The sequence below is a fragment of the Myotis davidii genome, unplaced genomic scaffold (genome assembly GCF_000327345.1).
Source record: "Myotis davidii unplaced genomic scaffold, ASM32734v1 scaffold243, whole genome shotgun sequence".
Lineage (NCBI taxonomy): Eukaryota > Metazoa > Chordata > Mammalia > Chiroptera > Vespertilionidae > Myotis > Myotis davidii.
Window position 1 is genome coordinate 810,824 of NW_006295183.1, and position 7,444 is coordinate 818,267.

The 7,444-nt window shown below is 47.1% G+C and overlaps 1 protein-coding gene across 2 annotated transcripts in view; it reads left to right on the forward strand.

Annotated features, from left to right (window-relative positions):
* RANBP10 (RAN binding protein 10) overlaps nucleotides 1-7,444 on the forward strand; it is a 58,481-nt gene that overhangs the window by 4,687 nt on the left and 46,350 nt on the right. Inside the window, exon 1 of one of the 2 annotated variants that reach the window (XM_015567837.1) lies at nucleotides 1,394-1,717. The exons of the other annotated variant lie outside the window; for it this stretch is intronic. The gene's annotated coding sequence lies outside the window, so the exon portion shown is untranslated. Of the gene's footprint in view, nucleotides 1-1,393; nucleotides 1,718-7,444 lie in introns of those variants that run through there. 2 annotated transcript variants of the gene reach the window in all.

Consider the following 7,444-nt stretch of genomic DNA (forward strand, 5'->3'; position numbering starts at 1 on the left):
GAGGGACTGTGTTTGAGCTAAGAGCTTAGCACAGACTGATGGAATTCAGATACTTTTTGCAGAGTCACCAGAGCTGGGAACCCCAGGAGCAGGTCTGGTGGGGTGAGGAGACATCAGAGCCCTGCCAGTGGTGCCAGGAGATAAGGGCATCTGGGTTGATCGTGTTAGGAAGCCAAGGAGGCCCTGAAGCTGAGGGTCCCTTGGGGAAATGACTTGCTCAGTCAGAGTTTGTGGACCTTTGGGTGTCCACAGCAGTTAGTGATGACACATGGAGGGTGTGGCTGACCAGGCTGACAGATGCTCCAGGGTGACCCTCAAAATAGATTGTAACATCACCCCGGTGGTGGTGGCCTTCTGACATGTGATGGGTGGCTCTACTCAAGAACAGCAAGCCTGGGCTAGAGCACTGGATAGAGTTGTGGGACTCTCCTCTGTAGCTGGTGCCTAGGCCCCGAGAAGGGCCTCTGGCCACAGCCAGCCTGCCTTTGCTCGCACTTGCAGGGACTTCCTTTGACCAGGCAGCAGTGCATCCACCCATTAATTCTACACATCGCAGTGAGGCACCCATTGTTTTGTTCCAGTCCTCGGCCTGGGCCCCAGGAGCCCAGGCATGAGGTCTGCCTAGAGAGGAGGCAGATGTGCTTGTACACTGGAACTCACAAAGTGGTGTAGAAAAGACCAATCAAGGTATTTTATGCCCAGGGGTGACCCAGAGATTGGACTCCTCTTGTACCTGAGAGTTTGGAGAAAGCTTCATTGAAGAGGTGATGATTCTACATCTGGAAGGAAGAGTTAGAGGGTGCCATGAACAAAGTGAGAAGCAGATATTTCAGGCAGAAAGAAAGTGCATAAAAAAATGTGGAACACAGAACATGAGCAGGCAGGGGCCAGATCAGAAATACCTTCTGGCCCTAACCGGTTTGGCTCAGTGGATAGAGCATCAGCCTGCAGACTCAAGGGTCCCAGGTTCAATTCCCGTCAAGGGCGTGTACCTTGGTTGTGGGCACATCCCCAGTAGGGAGTGTGCAGGAGGCAGCTGATCAATGTTTCTCTCTCATCAATGTTTCTAACTCTCTATCTGTTTCTTTTCCTCTCTGTAAAAAATCAATAAAATATATTAAAAAAAAAAGAGAAAAAAGAAAAGAAATACCTTCTGTGCTGTGGCCAAGCAGCATGGGCTTTATCCTGAGTGCAGTAGCAGGGTATGAGGACTTTGGATCTGTTCACACTTTTGAGAGTGGAATGGGGAGAAGAGACTCTTCTGGTCTGGGTTAGCCAAGCCCCTCTGGCTGAGAGCCCTGGCCAGTGCTGGGCCAGTGGTTTTAGGTTCCTTGACTCCATGCTTGGTTTTCCCACGGCAGATGACTTTTTTCTTTCTTGGCTGGCATTTATTTTGCATGGAGAGTTGCAGAGATGGGATGTTGGAGACTGATAGCTAGAGAGGCTTCTCAGAGGTGAAAGGACTTCCTATAGATCTGTTTCTGGTATTTTGGTTTTACCAAGACAACAATGAAGACAACACTGTCTGTGATTTTCCATGGAGACCCAAAGAACTACTCATTCAATGAGGATCTCACCTGCCACAATTCTGGTTTGGAGAGCCACTTCGGCTCAGGTCCTCTTGCTTATGTCTGGTCTCTGCATTGTCCAGTGCTGTTGAGAAGTTTGGCACTCAGCTGTGGACCTGGGGAAGGCCTTGTCCTGTCTGCCCTGAAAAGTAAGTGCTGTCATTGCCTAAGGCAGGTACAGGTGGCAGTTGTGCCCTGTTCTCCCTGACTGCCCCGACCACTGGTGGCATCATGGGCAGATGCCGGGCTGTGGGCTGCATCTCTCCCTAGTAATACATTGCACTGTTCTGGAGACATGGAGTATTTGGGCTCTGGGGCATCTTGGAGTATTGTACTGCTTGTGTTGGGGTTAAAGCCCAGGTCTATTTGGATATGGGGTGAGAGGTCTGGAGTCCACGTGGTATCCATTTTTCTGGTAGGACCTGATCCTGCTTAGAGCATATGTGGGCCTCCCTGGGACCTCCCTGCCCAATATATGTCACCATCTGGTTTCAACTGCAGGCTGAGAGTGGGGAGTGTGTGGCTTCTTTCTTTATAACTGGGGACTTTCTTGGTCAAGGATTAGTCTCCAGAGAAATTTCTAAATTTCACTTCACACTGCACCCTCCCTTTCCTGCCCCTCATTTTGTTCTTTTGTGTGTGTGTGTTTTCTGAAATGTTTGGTCTTTTCTTTAGGTGGGTCACCACGTAAGGGAGATTCCCTTTTAGAAGGAAAGTGGGAGCTGGAGCATAGGAGGGTGGACTCAGCAGCTCTGCATGGCAGGCACAGTGAGCCATCTTACCCCGGGGTCATTGGGAAGGAGCCAGGGCTCCAGAGTGGTTCTCTGTAGTCAGGGGTCAAGTTGGAAAGAAGGGACTGATCACTGGGAAAGAGATGGATAACGTGGTGTCTAAATGCAAGGCTGTCCTCTGCCTCTTCAGAAATTCTGTTCAAAATTCACATAAAATATCATTGTAGCTCCAGGATCCTCAGTATTTGGTTGTAATTGAAATTGTAAGATCATGGCTCTATTGCTAGAAATGAGGCTAGAGGACTTGGTGGTGGAACACAGCCCAGTTCATTTGTCATGAAGGGGCCAGAAAAAGATGCTCTGGGCAGTGTAGGGAGGTAAGGGAGGGGCTGGGTAAGGCCCTTGCACCCCTCTGAAAGGCTCTCTTCCTCTCCTACCTCTTGGACCTTAGAGATGGCCTGGGACGCCATGGCAGTTTAAGTTCTGGATGGCAGATGAGGCTCAAATACTCCCACTGCCCCTCAGCTTTCATGGCAAATGTTGCTGATCACAGCATTCATTCTTGTCCAGACAAGAGCCCCAGAAGTTTTTTCACTGCACAATGCAGCAGGCAGCTGCTATTTTTTGGTCAGAGTTTCATATTGAGATAAAACCGACTGGCCTTTGGGGGGCGCAGTTGGAAGATGAGAAGAGGTGGAGAGAGGAGACGGGCAGTTGTGCCCAGATGGTCTGAGGGCCCCCGCTCGCGTCTTCTAAAGGACATTGTTGAGGTGGAGCTGAACTAAAAGCAAAGAAGCAGAAGGATGGTTTGTTGAGTAGAACTGGTTGTGACCCAGTTTACAAAACAATGTGTCTGAAATTGGCATGCGATATTTTATAGAATGCTCTCTCTCTCTCTTTTTTTTTAAATATATTTTATTGATTTTTTACAGAGAAGAAGGGAGAGGGATAGAGAGTCAGAAACATCGATGAGAGAGAAACATCGACCAGCTGCCTCCTGCACACTTCCCACTGGAGATGTACCTGCAACCAAAGTACATGCCCTTGACCGGAATCGAACCTGGGACCCTTGAGTCTGCAGGCTGACACTCTATCCACTGAGCCAAACCGGTTAGGGCTAGAATGCTCTCTTACTAACTGTTGTGCTAGGAGTTTATCAGTAGTTATAGTTGCTTTAAAAATATTTTTTTAATCCTCACCCAGAGATATTTAAAAAATATATAGATATGTTTATTGATTTCAGAGAGGAAGGGAGAGGGAGAGAGATAGAAACATCAGTGTTGAGGGAATTATTGATCAGTTGCCTCCTGCACACCCCACAATGGGGATTGAGCCCACAACTGGGGCCTGTGCCCTGACCAGGAATTGAACCGTGATCTGGTTCATAGGTCTATGCTCAACCACTGAGCCACACTGGCTGGGCCCAAGGATATTTTTTCTATTGATTTTTAGAGTGGAAGCGGGGGGAGAGGGAAAGAAACATGAACACGAGAGAGACACTTCAATTGGCTGCCTCCCCCTTGCACCCTGACTAGGCCAAGGGTCCAACTTACAACTGAGCTACCTGCTCTTGACCAGGAATTGAACCCGTGGCACTTTGGTATGTGGGTTGATGCTCTAACCTCTGACTTAAACCAGCCAGGGCATAGTTGCTTGTTTGTTTGTTTTTTTAGCCAAAATGCATTTTTATTTTATCTATAGATTAATTTTTTAATTATAAAATAATACATAGGATCTTTCAACACCTGACATAGTTACATTAAAAATGGACAACAGAGGGGAGGGAGGTTTAGATAAATACAGGTGATTGCCATTATGTATGTTGTATCATTTAAGGCCAGTGCAGAAAACAGAAACCATTCCAGATATTTTAAGTGGAAAGTGATTTAATACATGGAATTTGATGTTTTCAGAATCATTGGAATAGAATTTCCATGTAATGGTGGGCTAGGCTACTGGAATAAGACCCTCTGCTGAAAATAATGAAAGGTGTGAAGTTACACATCAGCAAACTCAAAGCCAATTTCTGGATGAAGACCTGTAACTAGAGAGTTAAAGGTTAATGTCTGAGTAGCTAAGAGCATTTACCATGTCCACACTCAGCTGTGCACCAGCTCTGTAATTACATAGAGCCAGAGAGGTAGAGGATAGGGGCCAGAGCTTACTAGAAATGGGATCTGGTGGCACCCCTTTCACATTAAGCTGGTGTGCCAACTGGCTATACCCTCTGGTTAAGGCCAGTATATTTGGTTTTTGAATGTGGCAGCCAGCCTCTGGAAAGTCAAGGCTTGGTACTTGAGATTCTGTCTGCCTTTTAGGGAACGAGCCAGAACCCAGGGTATGTGAGTAACCTGCCTACGGCCACACAAGAGGGCTGGTCTGTTCCTTTCTGTCTGTGGGCTCCTGGGTGTTTGATGGTGCTCGTGACAGTGGATGCATGAGCTCTCCTGACCCACATTCAGAACAGCCTTATTTCCTGCAAAGCATATCCTGACTCAAAGCCCCTTTGCCTTCAGACCTCTTCTCCCTTGGATGGTGCTCATGCTGAGTTCATTCATCTCTGTACTGCCCCTCTTCTCTTTGTGGGCCTGCTACCTTTTGGTGGATGGGATGATGCTCTAACCAACTGAGCCATATGGGACTTCTTTTTTCGGGCCCTGATGTGAGGCCAGAATACTCTGAGACCAGAGTTGGGCTCAGTGGGTTACTGGGTGGCTTTCTGGCAGAGGGTGAGGGTGGGGGTGTGGCTGCTGGAGGAGCAGCTTGCACACAGTAGCCAGTGTCGTGGACTGTGACTTTAAGCAGCTCCATCAGACTATGAAATAGAAATCCCAACACCAAATAGCCCTCATTTCAAACTTAAATGTCAGTTGGTGTTTTTCCTGTAATGTCTCTGAGGGACCATTTTTATAACCATGGTCCCTGAGATCTCTGTTGTGAAGCTGTTGATTTCTTTATCTGGGGCAGGTTCTGATAGGAACAAGATTGGCGGCTTGCTGAGCTGTGGCTAAGGTGTTAGATGTCAAGATGAAGCTGTCAGATGAGATTCCAGTAGCTCCTTGGGGGTCTGGGGCAGGGGCATTCGTGACTGGCTCTTTTACCAGAGAATGGCAGCAGAGTTGGTACTTTCCTGAAACCTCCAAAAGCCTCCAGCCCTAAGGCTGAAGAGCTTGTTGCTTATCTCCTCTTTGTTACTACCACCAGAGCTCTGTGGGCCTGGATACATCCAGTTGATAGAGCTTAAATTAAAAATTATTACGTCCCATAGTAATTGGTTCATATACCGTATTTGCCGGCGTATAAGACGACTGGGCGTATAAGACGACCCCCTAACATTTCCACTCAAAATACAGAGTTTGTTATATACTCGCCATATAAGACTACCCCCTCTCCGATGAAGACCTGTAACTAGAGAGTTAAAGGTTAATGTCTGAGTAGCTAAGAGCATTTACCATGTCCACACTCAGCTGTGCACCAGCTCTGTAATTACATAGAGCCAGAGAGGTAGAGGATAGGGGCCAGAGCTTACTAGAAATGGGATCTGGTGGCACCCCTTTCACATTAAGCTGGTGTGCCAACTGGCTATACCCTCTGGTTAAGGCCAGTATATTTGGTTTTTGAATGTGGCAGCCAGCCTCTGGAAAGTCAAGGCTTGGTACTTGAGATTCTGTCTGCCTTTTAGGGAACGAGCCAGAACCCAGGGTATGTGAGTAACCTGCCTACGGCCACACAAGAGGGCTGGTCTGTTCCTTTCTGTCTGTGGGCTCCTGGGTGTTTGATGGTGCTCGTGACAGTGGATGCATGAGCTCTCCTGACCCACATTCAGAACAGCCTTATTTCCTGCAAAGCATATCCTGACTCAAAGCCCCTTTGCCTTCAGACCTCTTCTCCCTTGGATGGTGCTCATTCATCTCTGTACTGCCCCTCCTCTCTTTGTGGGCCTGCTACCTTTTGGTGGATGGGATGATGCTCTAACCAACTGAGCCATATGGGACTTCTTTTTTCGGGCCCTGATGTGAGGCCAGAATACTCTGAGACCAGAGTTGGGCTCAGTGGGTTACTGGGTGGCTTTCTGGCAGAGGGTGAGGGTGGGGGTGTGGCTGCTGGAGGAGCAGCTTGCACACAGTAGCCAGTGTCGTGGACTGTGACTTTAAGCAGCTCCATCAGACTATGAAATAGAAATCCCAACACCAAATAGCCCTCAATTCAAACTTAAATGTCAGTTGGTGTTTTTCCTGTAATGTCTCTGAGGGACCATTTTTATAACCATGGTCCCTGAGATCTCTGTTGTGAAGCTGTTGATTTCTTTATCTGGGGCAGGTTCTGATAGGAACAAGATTGGCGGCTTGCTGAGCTGTGGCTAAGGTGTTAGATGTCAAGATGAAGCTGTCAGATGAGATTCCAGTAGCTCCTTGGGGGTCTGGGGCAGGGGCATTCGTGACTGGCTCTTTTACCAGAGAATGGCAGCAGAGTTGGTACTTTCCTGAAACCTCCAAAAGCCTCCAGCCCTAAGGCTGAAGAGCTTGTTGCTTATCTCCTCTTTGTTACTACCACCAGAGCTCTGTGGGCCTGGATACATCCAGTTGATAGAGCTTAAATTAAAAATTATTACGTCCCATAGTAATTGGTTCATATACCTTATGCAACATTTATTAAAAGTACCTATGAACTTGCCAGCCCATAAAATCCACCTTCGCTCTAAGAAATTGATAGAAAGTAAAAGGAGCTAGGTCTGTGTTTTTCACTCTTGTCAACTGCTGTTACTTGTAGTGACCACTTCATTTTTTTAAAAAATTGATTTCAGGCCCTAACCGGTTTGGCTCAGTGGATAGAGTGTTGGCCTGCGGACTGAAGGGTCCCAGGTTCGATTCCGGTCAGGGGCAGGTACCTTGGTTGTGGGCATATCCCCAGTAGTGGGTGTGCAGGAGGCAGCTAATCGATGTTTTTCTCTCTCATTGATGTTTCTAACTCTCTAGCTCCCTTTCTCTCTCCCTAAGATCAATTTAAAAAACATATTTTAAAAAATTATTGAAAAGTTGAAATGCACATAGGTTTAAACAAGAAAATAATTAACAAAATTCAAAATTGAAGTTGTTTTGTATCTAATAGAAAGCTATTTTTTTCCCAAGAAGAGATACAGTGGAG